Below are 25,068 nucleotides of genomic sequence, written 5' to 3'. Positions count from 1 at the left end.
TATTCAGGGTGCCAGGCTGGTAGAACCTGACCGCAAACCTGGGTAGAAGGGCCAACAGGTGAGAGTTCAGCAAGTCATTGGCACACGCCTATACTCCTAAACCAGGTGTGACAGTGCATGCCGATCATCCTAGCACTCCAGAGGATCAGGAATTTGAGACCAACCTCAGCTACATCGCAACTTTGGGCCAGCCTATGCTACGTGAGACCCTGTTTCAAAAAGCCCAAACAGAAAACCAACAAACTTCCCAGAGATTCAAAATTATTTCCCCTTCTGCTTACCCCTCATCCTCACGGGAACACTGGCCTATCTCATGTCTGGTCACACTGATGGCACTTAGAGTCGGAGTGAGCCGACCGTGGATACGGATCTTTAATCCTACATAGATACTGGGTCAAAGGTTACTGTTAGTCACAAACTGGAGCAGAGTGAAGAGGAGGAAGTGTAAGAAGCAGGGAGGAAGCGAGACGGCCAGGGAGGCAAGGGCCTGTGAGAGAGAGCCCTCTGGACCTGTTTCATTTCCTTCACTTGAGAGGCCTGGGTTCTTTGAAGTCACTCTTCATGTAGGCTGGCTCACGCGACTTTTGTTTTTATAAGTGAATGGCGAGGTGGACTGATTTCTGTAAGTCTGTTCTGTTCCCACTAATGCATTGTTGTACAAGATGCTTCTTAACAGGCTCTTGGCTTCACGACACTTGCTTTTCCTGTCCTTCGCCTTCCAAACAGTGGCCTGCACACTGCTGATGTCTTACAAATGAACGCTGGTACAACTGGGAGTGCTCATTCCATTTGCATGGGCTCCCACCAAGGAAGGCTGTTCCAAGGAGACGGGAAACTTCCGTAGGAGCTAACCTGGGGCCAAGGAAACTTGAAACGATCCCTAGGAAAATTCTATGGCTCATTCCCTCTGCTTTGAAACAGTTCGGGTCTGTGTGCGTGATAAAGCGTGTTGTTTAGCGGGGTGACTTCTGAGTTTAGGCTTCAGGCTTCTTCCCAAATACTTCCTGGGAAAGGAGACATATTTTGGGGGTGTGAACAATTCCAGGTGATCCACCCATGACTCTTTGCTTTCTTCGCTTCCTACCAATCCATCTGTGTTTCAAGTGAATGGTGGACGTCTAGCGAGATCTGCTGTGTGTGGGTGATCAGGAGCTCTGAGCTGCTCCCCTCTTCCGTCTCCAAGGATGGTTCCAGATACTGTACCATATAAATATTTTAGACACCATGGAAAAGGGGACTCTTAATTAAGAGAGCACCGTGAAAGGTACACTGGGAGAGTTCCCTGACAAAATCTTTACTTCTCAGATTTCTCTGGGTCTCTCCAGCCTGTGAGAACAAATGGGGTCAGGCTAACAGCTGTTAATCTAAAACTCGCCGGCTCGTTCAGACTTGAGCCATGGGAAAAGACCACTGCGCCACATGGGTGGAGTTCTGGGGGCACAGGGAAGGCTGGGTGGGTCCCAGAGGTCCCTTGAAAAAGTCATAAACAAATCCAGAGTTCTGAACTTAGGCAGGGAACTGTCTCTCTAGCCCCTGGCTTGGCATCTTACCCCGGTTCCTGTTTGCCATAACAGAGTACCTGAGACTGATAATTTGTAAACAAAAACTTTTTTTTTTGTCTCATGGTCTGAGGTTGGGTGGCTACATCCAGGTGACCGAAAGTGGAAGGATAAACAGGCCATTCAAAGAAACAACCCGGGGCACGCACTTTTCATCACTGTGACCCTAATGCCTGGCCCAAGCAGCCTTAGGAAGGAGTGATCTGGGGCAAGGAAGCTGTGACAAAGACAACTCTGCGGCTCCTCTAAGACAGGAAGCAGAAAATAGACAGGGTTGTCGCCTTCTAAGGCACTCAATGGCCTACTTCCGGCAGCTAGTCGCTACCTTCAGACTTCCTCAAAACAGCACCCTCAGAGGAGACCAAAGGTTCCAAATAGGAGCCCATGAGCAGCACTAACTCCTGCCTTATAGGAAGCACCGTGAAGGCTATGCTCACTGAAGACAGGAACTCAGCCCTGAAAGACAGGAGTCCTTTGGGCGGGATGTCCTGGAAGAAATGCAGCCAGCTTCAGAGAACAGAGCATGTCTCGCGGGGGAGTCACTGTGGCCACTGCACACTCCACCTTCCCCTTCCTGGGAAATGTCAAGCCAGATGGTGGCCTGTGGTCCCTTCAGCCTTCCTCAGCAGGAGAGTCCATAGAGCGAGGCTCTGTGGGGTCTCTGACCATTCAACCTCTTCTGCCAGCTAAGGCTCTGTTTCTGGGCCCAACTTCTTTTGTTCTTTTCTTAGCGTGAGAAAAATCCCCCAGAGGGGCCCTTTTCATCTCTCAAAAGGATTTTTAGTCAGCTTCCCCTGCCCGGAGGCTCGCCCAGATGTGACTGGGTCCTCAGGGTAGGCCTCGTTTCCACTTCCTCATTTCTCTGTAACGCACTGTATCTCCTTGAAGATTTATTTCCAATATAAAGTGGTGGTAGCGGTGGTGGTGGTGGTGGTGGTGGTGTTTGGTGGTATTTAGTGGTGGTGTTTGGTGGTATTTAGTGGTGGTGCTAATGTTTGGTAGTGGTATTTGGTGGTATTTAGTGGTGGTGTTTGGTGGTGGTGGTGGTTGTGGTGTTTGGTGGTGGTGATGGTGGTGTGTTTGGTGGCGGTGGTGGTGGTGTTTGTTTGGTGGTAGTGGTGTTTGGTGGTGGTGGTGGTGGTGGTAAATGCAGTTTGATGCAGTCATTTAAACAATCCCTTTGGTCTCTGTAGGCTAAAAGCCTCCTGGAGTTCTCCTTTCATTTCCAGCTCTCTTCAAGGGGGTTCCTGGGGAGGGTGTGTCTTCCTTTCTTATGTGGCAGCAGCATGCAGAGCTACACCAGAATCTCCCTATTCTCCCAAGATCCCCAGAGGCCCTGCTTTGACAGGTATCTTGAAGAAGAATGCCAAGAAATGGTAGACCCGACCCTGAGCGGCTAGTTGGCATTTGCTGTTTATGTCTGTAGCGGTGAACTTCATGGTCTGGGTGCCCTGCACCTCCTCAGGACTCAGTGTCATTGACTAGCTCTTGGCTCTAGGTCACCATGAGACCATCTTGCCTTCCTGCCAGCCCTGACCAGGCTCTAAAGCCCACTTGCCCCTTTCTGGGTGGGGTCTTAAAACAGATGACCTGTGTGTTCTGTACCGCATCTTCTGGGTCCTCCATGCACAACGGCACAAAGTCGGTGTGACAGGGAAACATGGCCCACACTGGTTCTCTGCTCAGGTAAATCGAGACCTCTGGCTATGTCTCCAAATGAACTTCAGAGGAGTTGGAGGAAGCAAAGTCAGTGAGTGTCTAGACAGTTGCAAATGTGCTCAGGGCTCATACAGGTATTTAGAGAACTGTGTCCTTAGTGTCTACAGCTGTATGTGTGATTCTGCGACTTACGTTGCATTACTTTGATAAAAAAAAAAAATCAGGGCATGGTGGCACACACGTTTGGTCCCAGCACTTGGGAGGCAGAGGCAAGAGGCTCTCCATGAATTCAAGACCAGCCTAGTTTACAGAGTGAGTTCCAGGACAGTCAAGGCTACACAGAGAAACCATGTCTCAAAAAACAAACAAAACAACAAAAAAACAACCAAACAAATAACAACAGAACCCCGGGAGTTTATCTAAATGAAAGTATAGTGGTGTCATGAGGTGTATTGTTTAGACTTAGGCATGTGAGAGCCGTGCATAGGACGACAACTCAAGCAGCAAGCTCCCTGCCTCTTACTTGGAACTCACTAGAAATGTCTTCAGGAAGGCAAACCAGGTTCCAGAGGTGGTTTCGGTGATATTAGTTGTACTGAGAGTTTCTGACTCCCTGCCAGATTCCAAGGGAATCATCCTGTCCCGTGTCCTCTTAATTTTCTGTGTCTCTATCCAGCCCCTGTCATCACAGAGACACAGCTCCCCTTTTTTCTCTCAGATGGCCCCTTAGGCCAATGAAGGCCACACAGTTCAGGAGGTCTGAGGAGGTAAGCTAGACGGGAAACAATACTCAATGGTCAGTTTCCATAAAACACCTAGTCCCCCAGCCTCAGAGCGGACAGTTCTGGAGGGGTATGTACCCCGAGGACATGAGCCCTAGGTGCCCACCACAATATCAACTCATCTATTCCTGTGCCCCGGCAGCTCCTCTCTTATCTAAACCCCCATTGTCCCCGCCTCACTCTTGCTTTCTGGGTCCTGAGTAAGTGACCTGCACCCAAGTCTAGCCTGTGTTTCACGATCTAGATTTGCTCAAACGTTTGCAGGCCTGTGGTACCCTGGGATTTATGGCGACCCCAGTAAGCTAAAGCCAGGCCCTCCCCTCTGGAATCTTGGGGAGCATATCCACCTATCCCTCCTGGCACGCTGCCTCTCCAGGTACTAGAGCAAGAGCTAGAGGACATTGGGAAAATTATTTTCTTTCTGTGGATGCTCTGCATTGCTGCCTGTGTTTTGTGAAGAGACCAGAGGGCCTCCTCACCCACGGTGAAAGCCACCAGCCCTGTGCCATCCTGCTGTGGAGGCTTCTGGTCACATGTAGCCATTGAATCAACTTGTATCCTCTTTGCTGTTGTTCTCTTTCTTCCTTTTTTTTTTTCTATTTTCTTTTCTTTTTGGAGACAGAGTCTCACTATGTAGCCCTGACTGGCTTGGAACTCACTATGTAGAACAGGCTGCCCTTGAACACTTAGATTTCCCTGCCTCTGCTGGGATTAAAGGCACACGCCGCTGCCACATCTGACTGGCACGTGTTCTTAAGGAACTGAATTTTTATTTATTCAAAACTTAAATTAAAATTTAGATATTGCTTCTCAATGCAGTTACTAGGTAAGTTTTAAGTATATTTGACCCACTTAGGTATGTGAGTCTACTTTTCCAACTAGAAATGTTAGAAAACATAACTCAGATTGAATTTTTTCTTTTATTTTATATAGTTACATCATTTCCTTCTTGCACTTTCTCCATACTAGTCCTCCCGTATAAATTTCTTACTCTCTTTCAAATTCATGGCCTCTTTTTTTATTAATTGTTGTTATGTGCATATATCCTAAATACATAAATCAGAATGAGAATTTATTTGTTGTTTGTTTTTTGAGACAGGGTTTCTTTGTAGCTCTGGCTGTTCTGGAACTCTATGCAGACCAGGCTGTCCTCGGACTCACAGAGATCCTCCTTCCTCTGTCTATACTGAGTGCTGGGATTAAAGGTGAGTGCCACCACTGCCTGAGTTGGTGCCACTTTTATTGGACAGTTTCTTTTAGACAATACTCCTCTGTGGCTTTCATGTGGAAATCTGCAATGTTTTGTTTTTTGTTTTTTTGTTTTTCGAGACAGGGTTTCTCTATGTTTTGGAGCCTGTCCTGGAACTAGCTCTTGTAGGAAATCTGCAATGTTGAAAGGTAAAATTCAATGTGTGTTTCCTATTGAGAAACAGTACCTCCAGACCAGATGCATCATCTCTGTCTCTCTGCGAGGATGGCAGACTGTTCTTCTCTTCTGTGGCTTCAATATGGAAGAAAGACTATTAGAATGAGGTTTTCAGTGAACCTCGTTTCAGATAACCACTCAACTGTACTTGCTGAGGTGCTTTGCAAAGGTGGAGCACAGGTTGGTCTCAAATTCAGTCTTGTCCCAATCCATCGAGCACTGGGATTATCCTTGTATGCCTCCAGGCCTGGCAGATTTGGATTTAAACAGGGCCAAGGATCAGTACTTCCAGCATTAGGAGTGTCCCCTCAACTGGCGGGAAGCCAAATGATTTAGGAGTGTCCCCTCAACTGGCGGGAAGCCAAATGATTGGTTATAAGGTGGCCACTTGACTCAATGGGATCCTAGCGGTACTTACAGCCTTCTGGAACAGCAAAGCCAGAGCCCTGCTGGTAGGAGTCATGGCTAACCTTTGTCCCGTTTCTGAGGTCATGAAAGGCCAGGTTAGAAGGGATAAAAGAACCCTCGGAGAAGGCTTCCTGGAGATTTACTCAGTTCTCCCTGGGGTTCTAACCTGAGAAACGCCCATATCCTTAGAGTCCACTCCACCTGGGGTCCTGGTACCTGGGAAGGAAAACCGCTTACCTAGTACACAGTCATGGATCCAGACAGAGAAATTCTTGGAGCAGGTTTGTGTTTGTAGCTTAAGGAGAAAGAACTAGATGCATTTATCCATTTTTTTTTCACACTAGAAAAAAACTGATGAGTAGCTTTCTTGTTCAGTACAGTGGGGCCGTTTCCAGCACCACCCCACAGCTGTGCTTTGGGTTCAGCAAATTTGCGGCTGGTCTGGGAAAGGATCGCCGTTTATAACATTGTTTCTATGGGAGACGCATTCCAAGATCCAAACAATGAGTTTAGTGGAGAATATCTGGCTTCCAGGCAGACGGGATGCGCTGGTTGGCATGGCACATTGGGTTTGGCCTCCCTTTCTTTAACTGTTAGGTTATCTTTTCCCTTCCTCTTTGGCTTGGGGATCCACTGCAAGGTCGGGGATGTATAGACAGAATTTTGGTGGGAGGTTATAGAATCCGCAGCTGGGTGCTTCCTATTATGCACTAGGTTCTCCAGAGGTCTAAAGATGGAGAAGAGGAGGAGGCGGGGGATGGACAAAGAAACTTGACTTCCTTCACATTACTGTCACGTCTGCCGGCCTGCGAAGTCGAAGGGGCCCACTTACCCTTTAGCGCTCAAGCCCTTTTGGTAAGGAGGCCGGGTGTTAGAAAAGAAACAGCACCCCACCCCGCTAACTGCACATCCTCTGCTAGGAAATCTGCATTCTCTAGGCGGGCTGCTCCCTGGAACTGTCACTGTGCCAGGCGAGCCTTAGGGTCTGGGCCAAATCTCCACGCTGCTTGCAGAGGGCAGGCTCAATGGGGTGAGAGGAGCCACCTTATCCTCTTCACCCTGGCTTCCCGCCCCCTCCTCATCCACTCCAACCGGTCCGGAAGAAACGCGGGCAGCCCGCGCGAGCTGCGGGAGCGGGGAGCTGGGGGGGGGGGGGGCGGCGAGAAGTCACAGCATTGTCTGTCTTGTTGGGAGGGGAGAAGCTCCGCCCCCTAGAGGGGGAGGGAGAGGAGGGAAGAAAGGCGAGAGAAGAGGGGTGGGTAGAGGAGAGCTGCAAGGGTGACGGGTGGGTTGGCCAGGGATCGGCAGATAAAGGCAGAGCTCGGGGAGGCGGGGCGGAGGGGCCAGGAGGGCGGGGCGCCCGCCCCCAGCCGCGCTGTCGCCGCCCAGCCCGGCCCAAGCAAGCCGGTCTCGCGGATCGCTGGCCAAGCACTCTGGAGCACCCCCCACCCCCGCAGCGGCGCCCCCACTTTCCAACCCCTGCGGCGCGCGCGGATGCAGCTGGTCCGGGACGCAGGCAAGACACAGGGCGCGGGGCGCGAGGAGCCGGGTACTGGAGCGGGATGCAAACGCAAGGTGCGGGCGCCGGTGGTCCTGCCCCCACCTCCCACTACCCATCCCAAAGTTTTCCCACAGAGGCCTTTGGCCCGGCCCCTGAGTCTCTCTTGCCCCCGGCTCACCAACCGTTCCCCTGAGCCACAAGGTGCTGTCCCATGAGAAGTGCAGGCGGGCGCCCTAGCCCACTTGTTTTCTCCGGGTAGAAAGTTGTGGCTTAGAGTTCATCCTGCCGCTCTAACCCCTTGAGGTTTTTCCAGCGGTGGACCCCTGATGCAATGGCAGGGAAGTGTCCCCCTCCCCGAACTCCCTAGCGAAGTGAAGCGGGATAGCAGGTGCAGGCCTGGGTAGCTTAGGGGAGGTTCGGACTGTAGTGCGCCCCCTGGCTCCCGGGGCGGGGGTCGTGTCGTCGGCCCAGACCAGGACGAGCCCGGCCCGCCTTGGCCTTCAGAGTTTCAGGGCACGCAGTGCTTAGGTGCACTTCCCGCTACCGAGTTTCGTGACCCCTCCTGAGGTCGCTGGAGGCCGGGCTAGGCAGGTGCTTTCAAAAGGCGGCCCGGCCACTTGAGCATCTACAGTGCTTACTCTGCACCCGGCTCTACCCGGAGAGCGTGCTGGAGACAGCGGAGTGGTGGTGTCCGGACAGGGACAGCTCTGGACCGGCCACAGCACCCCTGTGCTTCAGTGGCAAGCTCAGCGCCAGGCTTCACAACGCTGCTCTCGCTTTAGTCCCAAGCGTCCAGAAACCAGGGGGTTAGAAACACTTCGCCCTGAGAGCAGAGGCAAGGGTTACGGTAAGCGCCCCCCACCCCCACCCCGAGGACGATTCCTGCGTGAGGAAGATTCCTGCGTGAGGAAGCGGTGGACAAATGATAACTAGTCAGAGCGGGCTCTGTCCCTGCGGTATTGATCCTGGGGAGGGGGTGGGGAGGAGGGAAGAGAAAGAAAAAGAATTAGAATCACAGTTCACAGTTCTTATAAACAGCCTTCAGATTCAGCCAGGGGATTTTTTTTTTTGAAGAGCACATGAACGAGGAGTCTGAGGTTAATTTGTCATACTTCCAATCCGCATTTGTTAAGGGGAAACTTTTCTACAGGTGGTCTGAGGGTTAAAGAAACCAAGCTATACTGAGTTTGAGAAGAATGCCCCCCTTCCCTCCCTTGTCCCCTTCCTCCCTTGCTTTCTGTCCTAGGGGACTAACTGTGGTGTCTTCCTGAGCGGTGCCCATTTGAGCTCAGAGGCCCTAGAGTAGGGCTGTCGAGTGTGGACAGTTTTCTCCTTTGGGCAAAAACCCGATTCTTGGAACCTGCTACCATCTAGTGGGTCTCAGGAAGATAGAGAGGAACATGTAATGATGGCTGAGCTTGGAGAGATGACCTTAGTCTGCAAATAAGCATGCTTCTTGCCCTGTAGAAACTGTGGGAAATCCACCTGGCCACCGAGGGATATGGACTGGTAGCCTGTGCTGGGGGTTATGGGAAGCCACACCCATTCCTTCGTTGCCGAATAGAAGAGTGCGGGGGGGGGGGGGGGGGGCACACAACAAAATATGGAGTTCCAATGCAAATGATGAGGGAGTAGCCTTGAGAAACCCAGCTGGAAGACCAGGGGATCCAAGATCCCACACCCACATCTGTGGGGTGAACCAGGTTGGTCAGCGCATGCTCTGAACTTGCACCTGTGTTTTCTGGAGCCAGCATTATTCTGACTTTGCCCAGGGTGATGTCCCAGAGCTCCTGACCTCCACAGCACACCTCCCTCCATCTCAGTGTGACTTCTCTTTAGAGGTGCTTGCTTTGTTTCTCTTTTGTGGTATTTTAGGGGGAGGGCAGTAGATGCCACACCTTGTTTTCAGTTTTCTTCCTCATTCTGATGTTTGGGTTCATCTGCAGCATCTCAGAGGCCCCCTGATTTCTCTTTGACTTCTTTGCTGATGCCTCAGAGCCAGGCTCTTTGTCTGGCACTGTGTGCAAGTTACTTAGGGATGGCTAAAGATCCTGGCTAGAAGCCGGGCGGTGGTGGCGCACGCCTTTAATCCCAGCACTCGGGAGGCAGAGGCAGGCGGATCTCTGTGAGTTGGAGACCAGCCTGGTCTACAAGAGCTAGTTCCAGGACAGGCTCCAAAACCACAGAGAAACCCTGTCTCAAAAAAAAAAAAAAAACCAAAAAAAAAAAAAAGATCCTGGCTAGAGGTGCTGAAGGTCGGTACTTTGACTTCTCTACTTCTCATTTGGGCTGGACTCTGGGACTAGCCAGAAAGGAGACCCGCTGTTCAATCACAAAAGAACCTGAGCTGATTGCTGCCTTTAGTCCTCTTTGGGATTCTTAGGCAGGAAGTGTCCTCCCAGCTTGGGGGAGACGGCAGTGGATAGTGCAGAGTGTGGCTGCCAGAGTCCTAAGGAAAGGCCTAGAGGGACTGGGGTGGGGGGGATTCCTAAGAACAGCCTTAGGGCCTGCCCAAGCTTTCTCTCCTCTCCTCTGGTGAAAAACTGCTCGTCTTGTCGTGTGCTTGGAATGAAAGATGTCCTGCCTCTGGTCTCAAGTCTTAGCTGCTGAGAGCTGCCTTAGCTGTGTTTACAATGCCAAGGCAGCATCCTTCATGCCGCTTCCCACTACGGATGTCCTGACGTCCTTCACAGTGCGCTCCATTTATTTACCCCAATGACACACTGTCACCTATAAACACCTCCCTGCCTCCCAGAAGTTTTATTTTGTTTCTTTCTTTTGTGTTGTATTTTGTTTCTCTCTGTAGCACTGGCTGTCCTGGAAACTCACTGTGTAGACCAGGGTGGCCTTGAACTCACTGACATCCTCCTACCTCTGTCTCCCAAGTGCTGGGACTAAAGGCTAAAGTCACGTGCCAACACTGCCCAGCTAACTCCTAGAAGAATCTTTTAAAGTCCTCAAGGCAGGGTAAGCTCCCCACTTAAGCCTGTGACTGCCAGTTTGCATATCCACAGAGGACATGGCTGTGGTCTTAGTGGATGGAGCAGTAGGTACAATAAACATGGACATGCTTAGGTTCCACCCAGTGGGCCACTGCTGGTCATCCCTGGATAAAGACACCAGCGCCTATAAGCACAGCTCGATGCAGCTGCTCAGGCTAGTAGTGTGGGCTGCTGGGAACGCCGGCTCAAGCCAACTGTGGCTACACCAGAGAGTGAAGGCCGTTTGGCTGACTCTAACGACTTCCAGGTTCCCTCTCCCACACTGAACAACTGACAGAAAGATACCCTGTGCTTTCTTTGGCTGTGTCAACCCAAAGTGATTGACAGAACAGACAGAGTCCATCACTGTGTGGTTTTACCAGTGGTTGGCACTCAGCCGAGTTGGCTTAGTTAACTGCTCCGTTTTATGGGTATAATGGGTTGGGAGTTTGTCTTCCTTCCTGTCACCTTTTAGCTGTAGGGTATGGGCCATGTGGATCTGGTCAGTGTCCTCCTTTTGTGTCCTTGGCTGGTTTGTCCTCCCACCAGTGACTGATGGGAAAAGCTATAGAAATGACCTCAGTTTTCTCACTCTGATGGGACTACCTTGGGACGTGCCCTGTGCTGTCTCTAGGGTTCCTTCTTGGGACACTTTCCAACTGCTCACATTCTCTCTCTCTCTCTCTCTCTCTCTCTCTCTCTCTCTCTGACTTATTTTTATTCTGTGAGTACCTGCATGTATGGATTGTACCATGTGACGCTTGGTGCCCACAGAGGTCAGATAAGGGCATTGGATTTCCTGGGACTGGGGTTACACATGGTTGTGAATTTCCATGTAGACGGTAGAAATCGAACCTGGCCTAGACAGCAGCCAGTGCTCTTAACCACTGGGCTGTCCATCGCTCTATTTCCCCCTTCTTGTCTCACATACCCATGCCCCTGGCACTTGAACTTGAATTCTTGTCTCTGCTTCTGGGGGAAATCCACTTAAAACAGACTTTGGTTTTAGTTTTAAATTCATTTAAAGCCTTGTGATCCCCAACCATAAGATGGAAATTCTAATAACTATCCCCGAGTGATATTCTGAAGACAGTAAACTGTCACCTACCTGGCACACAGCAAGCGTTTGGGAAAACGTTTTCTAGTTCTTTGATTCATAAGCAGGAGGCTGTGCTGGATCTGAGAGCATTGTGATGGTGGAGCATGGGGAACTAGGGTTAGAAAGAGAAGCTGTTCGGTGAGAAAATGGAGGTCCGCAGCTTGGACATAGCTAGGTTGTGACCAGTAATACACTGTAGCATCGTAGTGGCTAGTTGTCCTAAGTGGGGCATGGGAAAGCCTTGCTTTGGGCACTCACCTGTTTCAGCAGTGTAGTCTTGTTATGGCTGGCTTTTAGCCATCAGCGTGGTGCATTGAACACTAAGTTGGCAAGACACGAGTTGTGTGAACCCTTTGGCCACAGCTGAGCTGGGATATACCCCAGTGATCTAACATTCAATCTTCTTACACACAGAGAAGGGAGGATCATGACTGTCCTGGGTGTCCAAAATTCTCTCTGACTTGTTTGAATCACCATGTGAGACAGCTCTAGGGCCCTACGATGATTACTGAGACATTGCCAAGTCTTTCTGGGCCTCACTTCCTCATCTCAAAGGCAAGGGATTAGGTGGTTTCATGTGTTCCTTCTAGCCCCTGGCTCCTTTAGGAAGGGTCTATTGCATTTTAAGAAAATGTTTAAACGTCTACTCAAGACCAAAGTCTTGAGCAACAAAATGCTTTGCAAAAGCATTTGTACATCCTCATGGGCGTGCATCCCTGGGCACCCTCAAGGGGTGTTAGGGTCTCCTGCTGGATAAGAAGTTCAGTGAACATTGACCCAGGATAACCCTCTCTGCCTTTCATGGCCCATGCAAGATGCAAGGACAGAGAAGGCCTGGGAGGGGAAGTAAGGATGCCTTCTGTGGAAAAGACGGTCTAACTTCCTGAGCACTGTGCAGTTTCTAAGAAGCCAAGTGGAGAGCAGAGTTTCTGTAAGACAATTTTTTTTTTTTACATCCTTGAAGTAGCTTACTCTTCTCTGCTCACCAGACAGTCTTCCAATGGGAGGGAGCCCCTGACTGAGCATGCCACCAAGGATATAATTGAACAAGTGCTTGGGGACATCCCTTGAGTCATTGTTTACGATGCCTACAATCCCGAGTTAGTTAATTATGGTATGGAATATCATGTGGCTTCAAAAGTAAGGGTTATGGATGTGCATCTGTAAACATGGACAGATGCTATGTATTTCTAAGAAGGAAGCTACCAGGAAGGGTACCACTTTTGTGAAACATTCCCTTTAGATTTGTGTCTGCAAGGGTGGACAGCAATGCACTGATGGCAGGTCTCTCTACGTGGCAGGATTTGGGGAGCTCTTGATTTCCAATCTTCCTTTTTCTATGTGTAATAACTTTACATTATAGTGCCCTATTTGAAACCATAAAAATTATCCCTTTGATGGTTTTTATGTGTAAATTTACTGTCAGCAAATCCATGTGTAATCTTGTAGGACCATTGCCACTAAATATTTCATAATATTTGTCACTCTAAACAGGTGCTGCACCCCTTCAATAGTCATTCCTACTCCCTGCTCTCCCCGTCCCCGATTATTGCTATTTTACAAATTGTCTTTATGAATTTGCCTATTCTAGGTAGCTCCTATGTAAATGGGATCATTCAATATTTGTCCTTTTATGGCTACTAAACTTCCTGCTTATCCCTATTTTAAAAAATACAAGCAAAATGTGTATGCTGTTTGTATAATAGTGAGGGAAGCCCTGGGAGACAGGTGTGGTGTTTGGTGTCTCTGGTTCCTTTCATGCAGGGCCATAGGGCGCTGGCCTTTCTCCCTGACCTGGGACAGGTGTCACACTCCCACCTCCATCTCAGCCTAGAAGGGTGGAGGTAGATGATTGGAGCTGAGGTGTATAGCCCTGCTGGCTGGGAGCTGACCATAGCCGGATTTGATGGTTGCTAGCTGCTGTGTCTCAGACCCCTACTGCTGAACGGTCTCACAGCAGGATCATCTGTGTGGGTGGTGATTTGGGAAGGTGGGTCAGTCAGAAGCTGTTTTCTGGTGAGTGAGATTCACTGTTGGGGTTGTTGAGACCAGCTTCATTAAATATGGACTCCCAGCTTTTCTATTTTAAGCATTTGTGTGTGTGTGTGTGTGTCCCAAACCCTGTGGCTGACCTGGACTTGCTGAATGCCCTTCATGGAGACCATGAGTATGCCTGTTGATGCTTTGATCACAACATGGCCTGGGGCACAAGGGATCTCTAGTTGGTGGGGTCCACGAAGCTTCAGGTATTCTGAGGAATTAAGTAATAACTGAAAGTATGGGTCCCCTCTTTACGAAGTCCTGTGCAGGATGACCTTGACCATGGGGCCATTCGGGTGAGAATCGCTGTACTGCTCCCTGGAGGGACCGCTGTGGTATGGGGGCAGGTCCAGCAAACGTGTGTGTACTTTGAACTGGAGCTGAGGTGAAGGTAGACAGGAGGATGTGGTGCCCAGGGCTGGGAAGCCAGGTCTTGTGGCTCTATTCAGGTACTGCAGGGTCACTGAATGGGTCAGGATGCTTTTCTAGGAGGCCATGTTCTAGGATGAAAGCCTTGAGATTCTTGCTAAGGGAGGTCTTCTTGGGTCCGTGAGCCTTCAGTGTATTGTCCAAAGGTGGGTCTGGGAAGCTTCGTAGGAAGTCTCTGTACCTGGTTCTGCCTTTTCATCTGCCTGGTGGGAGACTGCCCTTTAGATCCCAGGCACTGAGGACTGTGAAGCCGATTCTATACAAACCGCCACTGAGGACTTTGAAGAGTCTCTGTGTCTCATGGTGCTGATTTTCCTTGTAGGGCTGGTCCACCCATGACGGGGCAGGCAGAGCAGGTGTGACTGTGCTGCTGTGGAGGATTTCCCACGGGATGCTGTGAAAACCCCAGAGATCAGCTGTATGACCTGAGTTTTCCTGTGTTCATGGTTGGTCATTATGTTTAAGAGGTGGCTAAAGTACCCTGTTAGGGCTGACAGCCTGGAGGCCTTTTCCTCTAGTCCAGGGGACCTGTGGGCTCTGGAGATAAAGGGAGTCAGCCATCCTGGCTTTTGATTTTCAACCCTTTTGACTTTCAAGGTGAGAAGTGGAGGAAACTCCGAGATTTGAGTATACAAAGTTCAGATTCTCAGCTTATAGCACCAAAAAAGGAAACCGTGTGGGGTTCCCTTCAGGAAGGGGATGTGAAGTCAGAGGTGAGTCTCGGTATGGCCAGTGACTTGGAAACCACGCTGTAAACAGGACGCGTGGCCCTCACAGAAACCTATCATGGGAGGAAACCAGAGGCGGCCCTTCCTTACCTGCTGAGCGGGAGGGCCAGCCTGACAATGGGCAGAGAGGGCCAAACACTGAATCAGAAGGAAGTTCAATTGGCCTTCTAGGGAAGACATCTAAACTACCCTATAAAATAGCCCTTGCTTTTGAGACATGCAGGGCGAGAGTGTCTCCCCTTGTTCACTCCGCTGGGGTCAATGCTGTCTCCCCAGCACCCTCTGACCACTTTGAGGCAAACCAATCCCAGGAAATTTCTGTCTTGGTTGAGTTTTAGTTCACAGTGGGGGATGAAATACGTACACTGTGGCAGGGCCCCTCTGCGTGGTGACAGAGGGGCTCCATGGACTTCTGGCTAAGTTCTTCCCTCCTGGGTCTGTATATAATGAGGTGCAGGGGGAGGGGTGAGGACCAGCATCCTAAGACTCTGTTCCTCTTGAGCCAGTCTGAATTCTTTCATCTACCTTGTCTTAGAGTGGGTGACACAGCTTCCTTATTCCAAAGTGGTCTTGCCCCTTGGAGGGGACCTGCTGAGCAGAGAGGCCAAGATGCAGGGGCCCTTGCTTCTGTCCTCACTTAGGGCTCAGGCACTGGATCAGACCCTTTTCATCCAATCGCGTTCCAATCCAGCTGTTGATTCTTCAGGCATACCTGTGTAGGGAGGTCTCCGTGCTCGAAGGGATGGATAGGACTTAGAGCATTATTGGGGCCTGGCACCCACAGAGGGCGTGGAAGCAGGCACAGGTCTCCCAGGCCTCACACTGTGCTCCTCATCTCCAGCCCACGTGATATGCTTTACAGCCAGCCTGCAAGTGTAAGTACTTCCCTGAGTGCTGTGAGCTGCCCTGCAAACTAGCCAGACCAGAGGAGGGGTTGTGGATCCTGACTGGTCGCTACCCAGCTGGTCAGAAGCACAGCTTCCAGCCTGGGTCTTGTGGCAGGCATATGAAGGGAGGGCATGGCTTAGGGCATTGAGTTCCTAACCTACGAGACCTGATAGCTAATGGCAGGACTTAGCTGGTTTAGCGGGCACTAGATGACCAGAACCGATTGCTACTTGCTGGTGGGAGAAATCCCTTTGTCACGGGCTTCTGTATTGAATGTGGTGTGACAAGGGAAAACGCTGACACATAGTACCTTAGACCCCCCCCCCCATGCATACACACCACACACAGCTCCCTTACCCTCATTCCACACCCCATAACACTCCACACACTCACACTGCCTTGTCTGTCTTTACACACACCCTCTCTTAAACACCTATACCCGCACAGAGTTTCTACTTCCTTCCGTGCCTTTTTTTAGTGTGCACCGTGGCCTTTGTTTCCTCATAAGAGATGAAGGGCCTCTGAGTTTCCTTCTATAAACATCCACCGAGAAGGACAAATCCTTTGGGATGCCCAAGGGATGTCCCTCTGTAAACAGGCTGCTCTCCTGGCCAGGCCGACTGGACTGTCTAGGTGTCTCAGGGTGGCTCCCGGCACTCGCTTGGCCAGCCCCAGCCGGTGTGGAGCAGGAAGCAGGTGCTTGGGGCCGTTGCCACCGAGTCACTTCCTGAAATCTGCAGTAGCTGTGCTGGGGGAATTCAGACCTGAATGTGCAGGTCAGAGGCCCCGGTGTTGTGGATGGAGCTGGGCTTTGCCGCCCCCTCTGGTAGGGGAATCCCAGCCCAGCCCCCTGTGGCGGCTCAGTTCTGCTTCTGCCCAGGGGCCCGTGGGAGTGAGGTGGTTTGGATGGGGACCAGGGCCTTTGCTAGTAGTGGAGGCTTATTTCTGAGGGTAGGGGTGAGGTGAGGGACAGAATGTGGGGTTTGTGATGGAGAAAAGTGGTTTATTCTCTGGACAGTTGCTATGACTGAGGATCCATGATTGTGATTGCCAGGCCCGAGGTCCTGGACAAGGATCTCAATGCTCTGCCCTGGGCCTGGCTCTTATGGGTCTGCCTTTCCTCCGGTCTGTTTGCTGGACCACTTCCCTTACCCCAAGACTCCCAGCCTCTGGTGAGTGGTGCCAGATCCAGCCTGCACTGTCTCACTTGCTAAGACTGTCTCAGCTACGTCCTGCACTAGGAAGCCTGGACTCTGTGTGGCCCGAGACAGTCCTCGAACCTTGGACCTTCCATTTCTTCTCTGGGGCTGCTTCTTCTGTGGTGTGTGGGGTCAACACATTTTCCTCATAGTCAGAATCTCGCGTTGTCCTCCCCCCGCCCCCACTTCTCACACCCCCATGCAGTCCTTGGTCACTTACTCTCCTGCTTCCCCACTTTAATCTATCTCTCCTAGCACTGCTAAGGCTTCCTGCGTTCTCCTCCTCAGGACTGGATGTGGCCGGAAGATACACGGTTCTTCCCAGTTTGTACCCACCTCAGGTGTAATCATGACTGCCAAGGTCTGAAGGTGCTCTCTCCTAATGACGCACTTTCTAAAATGTTTAAGGAGTGAAAAGAGTAAAGCTTTGTGTGGGATGCTTTGACCGCAGCTCAGCTCCAGCCCTCCCTGTGGCACTGTGTGCCCCCAGGGCGCTCAGGTGCCGTGTGCAAAGGAGGGAAGTACTCAGCCTGGCCAGGAAGTGGGCCCTCCGTTGATCGAGGCATTTAGACGGAGGTGAAGGGTTCGAAACCTGAGTTTGCTCCTACAGAGTTGGTAGCCACTGTGTGGAATCTCCTGACATCTGTAGATCTTGGCAGGGCCTCAGCCCATAGCTCAAGTCTCCTTCCTTGAGTGGTGCAATGGGACTGGGGCTTCCTGTTTGCCAGTAGCTCTTCTTCCTGCCCTGTTAGCAGGGGCCTGAAACACAGAGGGCTTGTTACCATCTCCTCTCTGTCCTGGCTCCTCCACAAAGCTGATTATCTCAAGTGGCCGGACCAGTTAGTCTTTATAGTATGAAGCACTGTGAGATTGCTCTTAGAGAGGGCTGGGGGCACAGAGGAGGGGTAAAGACCAGTCCCCAAAGGGGAAGCTGTGGCCTCTAGCAAACATTTCCTTTGCATCAGACAAGAGCCTGGGGCAGACTTCCTCCCTTCTAGTTTGCAAGAAGAGGTGTTTGCACCAGCTCCGTGCGTGCATGATCCCTAGAGATGTCCTGTCACCTCCTCTCTCTCTGGAAGCAGAAGTCACAGGGAGGGATGCTAAATACCAGCTCAGTTCTTTTTTAGACGGCACTGCTCCTCCCTGTTTGAAATACATTTGATGTTGTTCTGGGTCTACACAGCACTTTATCAGATTTCACAGTGGCTCTTCCCCGGATCTATGCTGGCTTGACCTGGAGAGACTCCCAAAGACGCTGCTAATCATTGGTTTTCGTTGTGGCCTGAACATCGTGGTTTTTTGAAACACTCCCCTTCCTGTCCTGTTCCCTGACCCATGGGTGCTGTGCACTGAGTCCTTTCGTGGTTGCTGAGGTGGGGGTAAGGCAGGGCCAGGTTCCAGCTACACATCCAGGAAGACAGGTTGGGAGAGGAAAACAGCAACAGCCCCCAAAGGGTACTCTCCATCTGCCTCCCCGTAGGCTGTCCCACCAGGGTCCTGCCCTCTGTCCTGGACCTGCTTTTCTCCCCTGGGCCTTTCCAGTGGACAAATAGGAGAGGTAGTCTCTCAGGGCTGGGACAGAGCCAGAGCCAACTTCTGGGCCCCCTGATCACAGGGAGTAAGAAAGTCAGGAAGAAACAGACTAGGAAGAGAGGGATCCCACTGTCTTTGGATGGAGCTGTGACCTTTCTCAGCTCCACGGGCTTCTTTAGGCCTGGCGTTTGCTCTTCTCATGGGAAACTGGGCCTGTGAGTTTCTCAGGCTTGAGCAGCCCCTCACTGACTCTGTGGAGCCTGGTGTGAGAGGCTGGAAATGCCTGTGAGCCAGGCTTGTGGAAAGGAAGAGGGAAACTTCTTAGAAGGTCAGTGATAATGCCATCACTGGCAGGTCTGTCCCCATCCTACCACCCGGCTGCTCAGAGCGCCAGGCCTGCCTTGGATGGGCAGTTGTTTTACTATGGCCAAACCAGGAGTGTTTAATTCCAGACATGGGTTGGTAATGTAACCAGGGTAAGAGACTGGCTGTGCAGCCATAACTGGCTGGGCTCAGTCACCACCCCACTATGTTAAAGAGACCCGCAATGGTAAGTCTGCATAACCAAGCAGTCTGCTGTGAGGTCGCCACCGTCTGGGCTCTGGCCCTTGTGGTGGTCATGACTCGAGGGGATCAGAGTGGTTTGCTTTAGGACACATCTCCCACCAATGACTGTCACCCTTTTAGGGTGGCTCATCCTGTGAGATTGTTACTATTCCTAGAATCCACAGTGCTGCAGGTTTCGGCCAACTTATTTCTGTGCCTTCAGCTTTGTTGAGGGCTGAACTAGGTAGTAAGCCTCTCCTTGAGTGACTAGCAGGCTTGTGCAGAGACTAGAGAGAGTTTGACCCAAACACATCGAAGGCGGACATGTATCTAGTTACTTAATGACCTCAAGCAAAGAGTGCACATCTTTTAGACAAAGCTGTTTCTAGTGCCTGCCAGGGTGTGGTGGATGTTGCTGGTACCACCTGGACTCCTCTTACTATTACATGATGAGTGTATTGCCCATGTAAGTCTTAACCTGTGAGGTCACTCTTCCTCCCTGGAGGGGGCAGGGCCTTTGGGCTAGTGATAATGCTGGTGTCACTGGGCAACTCCCTGCTGTTCTTCACACCCCAGGGCCCCTGTGGGAGCAGGAAACCACTTGTCTCCAAGGGAATCAGCATTGCTCCTTAGCTCCCTCCCCGCCCAGCCTTGTCATGTGTTTCTCCCGAAGAAGAAGCTACATCTTCGAGAAACCCCAGGTGCAAGAGTTGTCCTCCGAGATTGGGCTCTGCTCTTGGGTAATCCCTCACCCTGAGAGCAGGCTTTCCTTCACAGCTGCAGTTGAGCCCAGACTCAGCATTGCAGGGGTGATCATTCCTGGGAACCAGGGCAGGGGAAGGCTCAGGATGGGTGCAGCTGGCCTGTGAGGGTGAAGAAGGCCTCAGCAGGTGGCGTTTGTGTCACAGTTGTTAAGTGTTGTAAGGTAGAGCAAGCTGAGGGTGAGTGCCTGTCCTCCAGCACTGCCCTGGTTAGAGGTGGTGGGGTTAGCTCAGAAGGTTAGGAGAGTTTGGGCGAGCCTGCTAACGTATGAAGCCGTACGAGGGAAATCATGAGTTCAGTGTGGGGCCTGGGTGGCCTGTCCAACAATAGTAACATTTATAAATGTCTTAGCAGACGTGCTCTGTATTTAGGGACGTTCAGTCTTTACCTTAGTTTCTTTTTTTTTTTTATTATGTTGTCCTTACATTTATTTTTTTTTAACTTTTATTTATTTATTTAACTTTATTATATTTGTTGGTGTGAAAGTGTCAGATCTCATGGAACTGCATTTTCAGACAGTTGTGAGCTGCCATGTGGGTGCTGGGAATTGAACCCGGGTCCTCTGGAAGAGCAATCAGTGCTCTTAACCGCTGAGCCATCTCTCCAGCCCCTTTACCTTAGTTTCTAATGCACTGGCTTAGAAGTCCCGTGTGGATGACATCCCTGTTCACAGAAGGTCAGTAGAGGCAAAGGTTTAGAGTGCCAAGGAGCAGCTTCATGTTAGTAATTGGGTGAAATTTCTGTGCGTGTGTTCGTGTGTGCGCACACACTCTTTCCTCTCTCCTTTCCTTTCCTCCCTCCCTTCCTTCCGTCCATTTTTCCTTCCTTCCTTCCTTTCTTTTTTTGACACAGGGTCTCTCTGTGAAGCCTAGCTCACCTGGAACTCTCTACATAGACCAGGCTGGCCTTGAACTCAAGGAGATTCCTACCTCTGCCACCCCTGTGCTGGAATTAAAGACGTGCGCCTCTACACCCTGCTTGCCCCTTCTTTCTTGTCCCCTTCTCCTCTTTCTCTCCATTCTTCTGTCTCTCTTCTTTCTCCTTCCCTCTCTTTCATCCTTTCTCACTGTGGTAAATCATTGGGAGTTTCTGCCCTGTGCCCAGGATGCCAGCTGATGTGGCCTCTGGTTCCTTTCTTCTTGTCTTTTCTACAAAGACATGGCAACCACCAGTTTGATCTCAAGGCACTGTGGGACATGATGCTCATAAACGATCCCTCCAAGGCATCTAGAGTACAGCAGCCTACAAATTCTAGATAATAACAGGGAAAGCAGGAGGATTACAACCAGCAGCTGCCATGTCCCCTTTTCAAGGGCAAAGAAGCTGTGGGTCACCCTTGGAGGAAGTCTTCAATTGAACCCACGTTCCAACTCCACCAACCATCTTCCTTTGACCCTCCTCCTGTGAGGAACTTAATTCTAAATTTTCAGGCCACTGTTAGGATCCTCTGGGGCTTGCCTGAGTTGTGTGTGAACTTAGCTTCATTTTTCTAGCTGGTTGGGAGGAGATGGAGGGTCCTGCAACCCACCTGCAACTACTTCCCATGTCAGTTCGACAACATGGTAGCCTATGGATGTATTCACCTTACACTCCAAGAAGCATAAAAATAAGGAAAAATATGTGAGGAGAAAGCAGGCCAGAGAAAAAGGGCAGCCTAATGTGAGTCTATAGGGCAGATATCTTATGCAGATGCAATAGTGGACCATTTCTGGCTATGCCCGTGGGAAGACTGCCCTGTGGCTAGGAAGAGGCGCTGAGGAATTTCTACAACTGGGGCTGCCAGATGACTTGACTCTATTAATCTGGCAAGTAAAAATGGTCACAAGAGAGATGGAAAAATTTTCAAAGATTTGTTAATAACTTGAATTTTTTAAAAGTTTTTTTTTAATATATTAAGGACATTAACTGTTTGTCATGTGCATTGTGACTATTTCCCCCATTTGCCTTTTGACTTTCTATGGGGTTAAATTTTTTTTTTAAAAAAAAAAACAGAAGTTGAAAACTTTGATTTTTTTAAAAGTATTATGTTTCTGGATTTTGAATCTTGACTGGGAAAGGTTTCTTTTTCTCATATCTAGTTTAACACACACATGTCAAAGTCTTTTACCTTTTTATTTTTTAACATTGAAACTTCAGTGCCTCTATAATCTTTTGGTGGAAGGCATAAAAGAGAATTCATTTCCCATCTCTGCATCATCTCTGTCCCAAGGCCAGCCGGCCCCTTAGTGACATTTATGGCTAGTATGTCTTTTCTCTGTTATTTGGAGATGCTGCTCGCATTCCGTGTTTCCAGATATGTTTGGTTCTAATTCTGGATGTGTATTGTCTTGTTGATCTGCCTATTTCGCCTCTAGTATCAAGTAGATTTTAATAACTACACAGACGGCTCCTATTCTCTAATTGGTATTCCCAGGAGGTTTAAGAGGATGTGGTATCAAAAAGGAACTGTCTGAAGAGCAGGGTAGATTGCTTTCAGATGCAAAACAAAATTACTAAATTATAGGTTTTGAGGGAGGCAGTGAACAAAGAGAGCTTTACAGAAAATACACTTGGTGAGTTTGAGACTAGTTAAATAATTCTGAAGAAAATAAGGGTTGGAGATTATGGGTGGAAATGATAGGAGGCTTGGTATATGGATGGACAGATGGATGGTGGATAGATGGGAGATAGATGGACAGATGAGCGGATGGGTATATGGGAAGAGGGATGGATGGATGGATGGATGGATGGATGGACGAGAAGATGATGATGGACAGATGGCCATATGGATGGAAGGAGGGATGGGGAGGAGGGATGGAAGATGGAAGGATGAATAGGAGACAGAAAGATGGGTGAGATGATGGATTGATGGATGGATGAATAGATAGAAGAATGGAGATAGATAGATAGATAGATAGATAGATAGATAGATAGATAGATAGGTGGGAGGATGATGGGTGGTTGGGAGGATACACAGATTGGAGGATGGATGAACGGTATTAGATAGAGGGGATAAGGGTTTTCAGAAGAACAATAATGGAAGAAAGAAAGAATTAGGCAAAGAAAAGACTACAATAGCACTTCTTCTGTGTTTGAGGTGAGAAAATTGCTAGTGGTCAGTCTCATTCTTTGTAGCGCAACTCCTGCCATATGTGCTACGGTACGGTTTGCGAGTCGGGCAAGGGCCTGGAGATTGAAATACACACAGACACACACAGACACACACAGACACACAGAGAGAGAGAGAGAGAGAGAGAGAGAGAGAGAGAGAGAGAGAGAGAGAGAGAGAGAGAGAGAAGAATGTTTTCTTTATTATGGTCCAGGGCAGCTTATATAGGGTCTCCTTGACGAATGGTCACGCCCTAACTCTCAGATGCAAGCCCACCAGAAACCACTCCCTTGCCATCAGGAACTCCTGAGGGTCTCGTGCTCAGAGCAGCTGTAAAACAAGTTGTTTGCTTAGAGCAGCTGCAAACATAGGAAAACAAGTTGCTTACTCCGGCAGGCAGAGGCTCACAGGAAATTCAGGGTCTGGGGGTCCATAGTCCTCAACAATTCTTTACCATGAATATGATTGTCATTGAAACCTGCCTATAGAATGTCTGACCAAAGTCCCCTACTACTTTCATGTAGTTCCAGCCAGGCTCCAAGTGTCTATCCATTCCCTGGGCTGCACCACCAGCTCCTGGCTCCACTATCACCGCTGTCTTGGATACCCTGTCCTAAAGGCTGTCAGCACACCGCATCTCCTGTTTCCCCTCTGCCCACTCTCTTGGCTGGGCTACCTGGAAGCTTGCCCCAACACTCTCCATTCTCACGACATTATCTGTTCCAACTCAGAGGCTCACACTCCCATCTTGTACAAAGGGTTTGGTTGTTGGTTGTTTTTTATTCTTTGAACTCTTTAGGGGGCCTGCCACCCAGCTTCCAAATAAATACACACAGAGTCTTATTCTTTCTTATGAATGCCCGGCCTTAGCTTAGCTTGTTTCTTGCCAGCTTTTCTTAATTTAAATTATCCATCTATCAGGGGCTGGAGAGATGGCTCAGAGGTTAAGAGCATTGCCTGCTCTTCCAGAGGTCCTGAGTTCAATTCCCAGCAACCACATGGTGGCTCACAACCATCTGTAATGGGGTCTGGTGCCCTCTTCTGTCCATACACACAGACCGAATGTTGTATACATAATAAATAGATAAATATTTAAAAAAAATTATCCACCTATCTTTTGCCTCTGGGCTTTTACCTTTCTCTATTTCTGTATAGCTTTGCTTTCCTTCTTATTCCATGTCTGGCTATATGGTTGGGTGACTGGTTTCTGGCATCCTCCCCTCCTTCCTTTCTTGATCCTCTGTCTCTTCCCAGAATTCTCCTCCTATTTATTCTCTCTGCCTGCCAACAGCACCTACCCTTTCTCCTGTCTTGCTATTGGATGTTTAGCTTTTTATTAGACCAATCAGGTGTTTTGAGCAGGCAAAGTAGTACAACTTTACAGAGTTAAACAAACGCAACATAAAAGAACACAACATAGTTGATATGGCAGACCTAGTTGGCTTCCCAGGGGAGGCTTCACCCTCTCTGAGGAGCGGATGGGGGAAGGGGGAGGAAGCAGGAGGAGAGGAGGAAGGGGGAACTGGGATTGGTATGTAAAAAATAAATAATTTTTTTTAAAACGCCACATATCTTTGCATCATTAAACAGATGTTCCACAGCATAAACAAATGTAACTCATCTTAAACTAGTATTCTGCAACAGGTGTGCCTCTGCCTGGACACATCTACCCTGTGCTGTTTACACTCACACCTTAGTGGGGCAGGGGGGGGGGTCACTGAATCCAGCTGGTCCCCAGGCCCCAACCTAAACTCAGATGTCGTGTCCTTCCTGGGGGCCACCATGGTCTTGCCCCCCCTTGACGGAACTGTTTACTCCTTCTGTCTACCCCCCCTGCACACTGAGAGCAGGGAACCGTTTGCTTTGCACAGCTAGTCACACGGCCAGTGCTCGTGGAGTGTGCAAACCTGCAAGGGCGCAGGAAGGGGCCTTTCGGGAGATTTGCAAGGTGAGAGTAACTGCCACTTCAGAAGGAAAGAAAAGCTTTTAAAACACTCTGCCCACCTTATTGTTTTCTTCCTGTTTTTGTAGTTAGATTTTGATGGGTTTTTGACAAAACCCAAGTTTTTAGAACTTAGACCCCACTGTGTGCTTAGGGCTATGAGTTGAGGACACAGGTGGGCTATGAGTCTCACTCTGGCTGTGGAAACCTTTTGTTCATTTCTCATAGTTGCTGGAACAAATCACCCGAACTCAGGGCCTTAAAACAACACAGTTTTATTGTCTGACAGTTTTGCGGGTCAGAGGTCTGGCTCAGTTCCCTTGGAATCCAGTTCAAGGTATGATCAGGGCAGGCCCCTTCTGGTTCCACAAGCACAGTGAACTCTGCTTAATGACAGACATGCTAAAGTCTGTCGGGGAAGATGCCTGGTGCCTGTAGTGTCGAGGTGGTAAGTGGCAGGAAGGCAGAGCAGGCGCCTGCTGGAGTAAGTACAGTGGA

General features: G+C 49.8%; 1 protein-coding gene across 3 annotated transcripts in view; it reads left to right on the top strand.

The window, feature by feature from the left end:
• Positions 1 to 7,221: 7,221 nt before the first annotated feature.
• The window catches only part of Rassf2 (Ras association domain family member 2), a 38,629-nt gene continuing 20,782 nt past the window's right edge, over positions 7,222 to 25,068 (top strand). The window contains exon 1 of one of the 3 annotated variants that reach the window (XM_075962242.1): positions 7,222 to 7,350. The gene's annotated coding sequence lies outside the window, so the exon portion shown is untranslated. Of the gene's footprint in view, positions 7,410 to 7,787; positions 8,183 to 25,068 lie in introns of those variants that run through there. The other 2 variants (XM_075962240.1, XM_075962241.1) reach the window with 2 other exon arrangements.

Source organism: Microtus pennsylvanicus, chromosome 2, assembly GCF_037038515.1.
Source record: "Microtus pennsylvanicus isolate mMicPen1 chromosome 2, mMicPen1.hap1, whole genome shotgun sequence".
In the NCBI taxonomy this organism is placed as follows: Eukaryota; Metazoa; Chordata; class Mammalia; order Rodentia; family Cricetidae; genus Microtus; species Microtus pennsylvanicus.
This window is presented reverse-complemented; position numbering and strand designations above follow the sequence as displayed.